Raw genomic sequence first — 6000 nt, forward strand, 5'->3', positions numbered from 1 at the left:
TCCTGGGTCAACTGTTCTTACAGATGTATTTCAGAACAATATGTTCTGAACTACATAGAACAAAGCCTTCAAAATTAATATGCACCAAAGCAAGAAGATGACAACAACCCAAAGATGAATTCTCATTTGTAAGGTTCACTCAAAGTTTGGTACTTAAGAGTACAGCTGTAATAGACAGAAGAGCCATTTCAGCTTCCTCTTTATTGTTGGTATAGCTCAGTTTTCTTCAACATACAAAAACATGTAATAAAGGGATAACAAGAAAAAAAAAATCCATCACGCCATACTGTGCTAAACTGACTTAGCAAGAGTAGACTTAAGTCATTCATCATTTATCAGATGATGCTATGTATATAGTTAGATTAAGAACAACGTACTAGTTGCATAAGTGCAGGACTTGAAACAATACACTGTTTTCCATTGTCTTCCAATGGAAACGTGAACTTCAGGTTTCAAGTTTCCTTCCCCAGCTACCTGATTCCTGATACACTAATGTAAGCTGAGTTAATTACCTTACTTCTGTTCATTCAAAAAAGGATTCTTATATTTTAATTAATGTAAATAGTTTGTTTAATAGCTATTAGAATCATAGAAATGGAAAAGACCTTAACACCACATATTTGTTCCTGTAACACCAATCCAAGCCTTTACATTTAGAAAAAGTATTTATAGAATAAACTCTACTATAAACAAAGAAATGTACTTCAAAACAAAACACTGTGCAAGCACCTCCCTCATTTATAGGAGCAGTTGATCAGTGTTGTTTGAGTGGTTTGAACATAAGGAGAAAAACTGATTTTTTTTTAATGTCAGTCAAAGAAACACTAACTTTACACATATTGGATTTGGAGTATCCTTACTTAAGTTAATTTTATTTACTTTCAACCACACATGAGGAAAAAGTCTATTTAAAACAAAACACACTCAAAGTGACTTCCCTCTTTCCCAACCAAAAATAGTTAATACAATAGTCTTTAAATTACATCTCTGGTTTCGGGTACGGTTGTTGCTATACTGGGGAATTAAGATGAATTGTTTTTAAAAACAATTCATCCTAAATGTGAGTTTTTGTGTGCATAATCAACGGTTCACATAGTATATCCAGAATTTTTCCTATGCTTGAGTAGGCTAATGGGTTTTCAAAGTCTACTTCATAATAGTATGTCTACTGAATAAATTCAAAGTAAATAATTAAATTTAACCTCTCATAACAAGTCCAATAGTATTTTTAATTGGCACCCAATAAGACCATTTTACAATGAGCTCAGCTTCTAAATACTAGTTTAAATGAAATACAGTACAGTTCTCTGTTTAAACCACTGGAAAAACAAATTACTTCATAATACATTAGGACCCTGTTTTAATGATTTTTTCCTACACGACAACTTCACTTCTGAGCAGAAGTTCACTCTAACAGGAACTGCATATTGCTGTACACTGAAATTAAATTGAAATTGAAGAGTGAAACACTCAGGCAGGACCACCATTAACAAACAGCCAATCACTTGTCTTCAGTGATCACTTTTAAATAGCTATAGTGTTACTGTGTTTACTCTTTAGAGACCATCTGTAATAAGAAAACAATTTTGTTAATGTGTGGGATAGCTATATATGATACTGAAATCAGGTGCATGCTGATATTTAATAATAAAATTGTCAAAAGGCTGCTTGTTTTGACCTGTCAGATTTTCTCTGCTTGAAAACCAGCAGCATAACATCACTTTTAGTATTTATTAATTTGTTTATAGAATTTTATTAAAACATTGCATTTGGCACTCATTTGAGGCTAAAATAAAAGTTTGGATAGGGAACAACACAGCATAATTTAATTTCCCATCTACAACTCTACCCAATCCTTTAACCACAGCACTTAATGGAATTAAATACAGCAAAACATGCACTAAAAATTCCATTTCTAACAGGAAATACCTATTTTAAGCAACCACTTTAGAATATCTTTCAAGAGAGGTGGAAGAGTTTAGATAGAGACTCACCTCCACAAACAATTGACTTTTCCTGTTGTGAGGCTTCACTAGAGCACAGTGCGAACTACACTGAAAGCAGGCATCTACGTGACAGTTTCCTCTAATAAAGGCGATCTATTAAGCCCTTAAGGACAGCCATCAAGGAAGGCGATCTCCTTCACTTAAGATTTTCTCCAGCACATACCACTGTGCTACCTCAATGTTGCAACCTTAACTCCTCTGTGGGAGCAGAATGAAATCAGAGGGTTCCCCCTCTCCCTTTTTGGGGGCAGAGGCACAGAGATCGAAAATAAAAGCAGCTCTTCAACCCGCCGTCCCCACTAACAGCCAGGCACAGGAGGCGGGCCGGGGGGGAACAAGAACAACTAAGGAGGTTACAGGCCCTGGCCAGACTCACTCACACACCAGCCGCCGGGTCAGGAGATAAGAGCCGGGCAGCGGCCCCAGAGGAAACGCGACCCCCACACCCCACACTGAGCCCCAGGAGCGGGCTCTCAGCCCTCCAAGGGCGGGGCGGGGGCTGCTGCGATCTCAAGTGGGGGGGGGTCGTGCCCCCCAAGGTGCCGCCTCCCGGCAGTACCCGCCCCCCCTCGGTGTGTGGGGCGCTGTGGCAGCGGGGAAGCCGGGCTCTCCTGAGTCACTGCCCGCTTCCGGAGAGCGGGACTCTCCTCAGGGGCGGGCAGGGTCTCACCTTTCAGCCCTCACCCGGCCGCCTCCCCGCTGTCACCCGCGCGCAACGCCCCGGCTCGGCCTCGTACCTCCGGACTCCTGCAGGGGCGGCTGGGCCCGGCATGGCCAGGCACAGTGGGGGCTCCGCGCAGGGACCAGGCCGGGGCGAGCTGGGGCCTCCCGGGCGGCCGCCATCAGGGGGAATCCATGTCAAAGCCCGCAGCGCCAGGACCCGCCTCGGTCCAACCCTGCCCCTCCCCCCACCGCCCACTTAGTCCATTTTTCCCAGCATGCAACGCCGCTAACCACCGCGGACACGCCACTTCCGGCAGCCCCGGGCGTCGGAGCCGCTCGGAAGCCCCAGCCTGCAGTCGAGCGGCCTCGAGGGAGGCGCGTGACGTCCCGCGGCCATTTTGGATCCGGGCAAGTCGCTCCTCGACGTGCAGTAAACAGACGGGTTCAGCGGCCATCTTGGGCCCGGGCAAAATGGCTTTATGGTCGCGAGAGGAGCCATCTTAGATGAGGGCACAACAGCCCCTTTGCCTGTGACGAGGCTTATGAAGCGATAGGGAGGCCTGAGCGGCCATGCTGGAGAAGGGCGCCGTGAGGGCAACAGTTCACTGGCGGGGCAGGCTGGGCCCTAGGGAGGGAGAGCCCAGTGCCTGTAGCTAGGAGGGGCAGAAGCTACACAGGGGGTGACTGCCCCTCAGTCAGCCCCATCCCTTCTCACAGCCTTGGGACCTGGGCCTGGCGCAGCCATGGGCACCCCTACTCCACGCCCTGTCAAAGAGCAGGTGGCTGAAGTCCCATGTGCATTCAAAAATCACTAGTCACCCCCCCCCCACCCCGCAATAAGAAAATAAGCTTAAAAATCGCCAGGCTCTTACAGATACTGCTTTGGTTCCATTGCCAACCTTTTATCTCCAGCCACAAGGAAGATTGTATCTTTTTCAAAAATAAAATCTGAGATTCCTATGTAAGCAAATAAGCTGGTGCTATAAGTAAGGCACCCAGTGGGGTAGGAGTCAAGTGCAGAGAGCAGGTGGCTCGCCGAAGATCATTCAGAGACAGCAAATCTGAGCACCGTTTTCTGCCTTTCTAGGCACTTATCAGCCTCTGCCACAATAATAGGACAGTGTGGTCTCCCAAGGAACTAAAACCTAAGGACAAGTGGCTATGAAATTTAAGGCTAAGTATGTTATTGGAGAGATGAGTTTGTACTGTGTGTCTCTTTCCTGAGATCCGTGCGGGCACTGCAGAAAGTTATGTGTTGTAATGGAAAGGGTTCAGAGATGGGACGGACAAAACCGAGTAGGACATGGAAAGACTCTTAAAGAGAGAGCCTGACAAGATGGAGACTGCTTACTTTAGAGAGGAGATGAAAAGAAGGGACATGATAAAAGTACACAAAATAAAAGAAAATGGCATGAAGAAGGTAGATTGGGATCTTCTATTGCACTTGTTTCATAACACAAGGATAAGAGGACACATTCAATGAAATCGGAAGGTAGCAAATTCAGAACCAATAAAAGAAGATATTTCTTTACACCACTCATGATTACTCTGTAGAACTCATTGTCCCAAAATATGATTGAGGTCGCAAAGGACTGGACATTGATACAAGTAACAAGAATATTGAGAGATATAAACCCTCATGTTTCAATGTATAACCCAACCTCTAACTTCTGGGATTTAGACTAAAATTTCCTACTAAGTAAATTATTCCATGGTAGTTTTCTGTCAAAATTCTTGCACCTTTCATTGGAATATCTGGTTCTGGCCAATGTCCTGTTTGCTGGTACTGGGACAAGGGGTTCTAGGCGTCCCTCAGCTGAAGATCCACTCCCCTCATCTAAGGGAGAGGAACCACTAAGCACAGGAAGTGACCATATAATACAACAAAGGAGAAACAGGAATGGGGATGAGATCAAAAGTTAAAAATCATGGAACCAGAATGGGTCACTGAGCAAAGAACCCTGGACAGAGCTCACTACTCCTCAAAAGCATCTAATGAGTCAGTGGATGCTGTTCAGAAGGAACTCTGCCTGGAGAAGTGATCAGACACATGACAAAATAGGCTTCATGATTACAAAGTAACTACATGTAACACTGTCTACAATGTCTCACAACCATAAGTGCCACAGTTCAATCAAATAATGGACAAATTTTCACCACCCTATACGGAAACCCACCGACCATGACACTTAGCTTCATGCCTCCAGCTTCCATCACAGATAAATTTCTCAATCTACTGTATACAGCCAAGCCCTAAGATACAACCAGATTTGCTCCAGTTCCACAGAAAGAGACAAACACCTACAGGATCTTTATAGAGCATCCCTAAATCAGAAATACCCACCTGGAGAAGTGAAAAAACAGATTGACAGAGCCAAAAAAGTACCCAGACATGAACTACTTCAAGACAGACCCAAAAGAGAAAATAACATAATTCCACTTGTCATTATCTATAGTCCCCAACTTAAACCCCTCCAACTCATTATCCACAATCTACAACCTATCTTGGAAAATGATCCCTCATCTCAGAGGCCTTGGAGGAAAAACCTGTTCTCGTTTACAGACAACCCCCCGCCCCAACCTGAAACAAATTCTTTCCGGTAACCATGCTACACAACTACATCCTAAACATACAGTAAACCAGCCCTGCAGTTAGCTGTGGTGCCAACTTTGCCCAATATCTATACTAGTGAATTAATTACTGGAGCCAACCACAGAAGCCACCAAATAAGAAGCTTATTTAACTGCACATCCAGTAATTTAATCTATGCCATCAAATGCCAGCAATGCCCCACTGCAATATATATTGGACAAACTGGACAGTCCCTATGGGAAAGAATGAATGGAAACAAATCAGATATCCATAAAGGGAACATACAAAAACCTGTTGGAGAACACTTTCATCTCCCTGGGTATTCATTAACAGATCTTCAAGTAGCTCTTTTGTTGCAAATCAATTCCACAAGTCAAATACACAGGGAAGGACTGGAACTATAACTCATTCACAAGTTCAATTCTCATACCCATGGACTGAATAAAGATACTGGATAGCTGGGTCATTATCAATCTACCAAACAATGAACGTGACAATGGTTCTTTGTCTATGTAGAATCTCATGATACCATCTACACGTTTTGTCAGTCTTTAAGTGCTACCTGACCATTTGTTTGGAAGCTTTAGGGGGTAGCAGAGTTAGTCTGTACAGGTGGGCTGTGCCCACGAAAGCTCATGATACCATGTACATGTTTTGTTAGTCTATAAAGTGCTACCAGACTATTTGTTGTTTTTTAAATTTTGACCATTTGTTGTTTGCTAATTAATGGTTCTTATC

The 6000-nt window shown here is 43.8% G+C and overlaps 1 protein-coding gene across 7 annotated transcripts in view; it reads right to left on the bottom strand.

Moving 5' to 3' along the window:
* AFTPH (aftiphilin) overlaps window positions 1–2951 on the bottom strand; it is a 72050-nt gene extending 69099 nt beyond the window's left edge. For 5 of the 7 annotated variants that reach the window (XR_012903025.1, XM_075925579.1, XM_075925581.1 and 2 more), the window contains exon 1: window positions 2744–2951. The gene's annotated coding sequence lies outside the window, so the exon portion shown is untranslated. Of the gene's footprint in view, window positions 1–1994; window positions 2707–2743 lie in introns of those variants that run through there. The other 2 variants (XM_075925583.1, XM_075925582.1) reach the window with 2 other exon arrangements.
* Window positions 2952–6000: the final 3049 nt, after the last annotated feature.

Source organism: Pelodiscus sinensis, chromosome 3 (genome assembly GCF_049634645.1).
Source record: "Pelodiscus sinensis isolate JC-2024 chromosome 3, ASM4963464v1, whole genome shotgun sequence".
Classification (NCBI taxonomy): Eukaryota; Metazoa; Chordata; order Testudines; family Trionychidae; genus Pelodiscus; species Pelodiscus sinensis.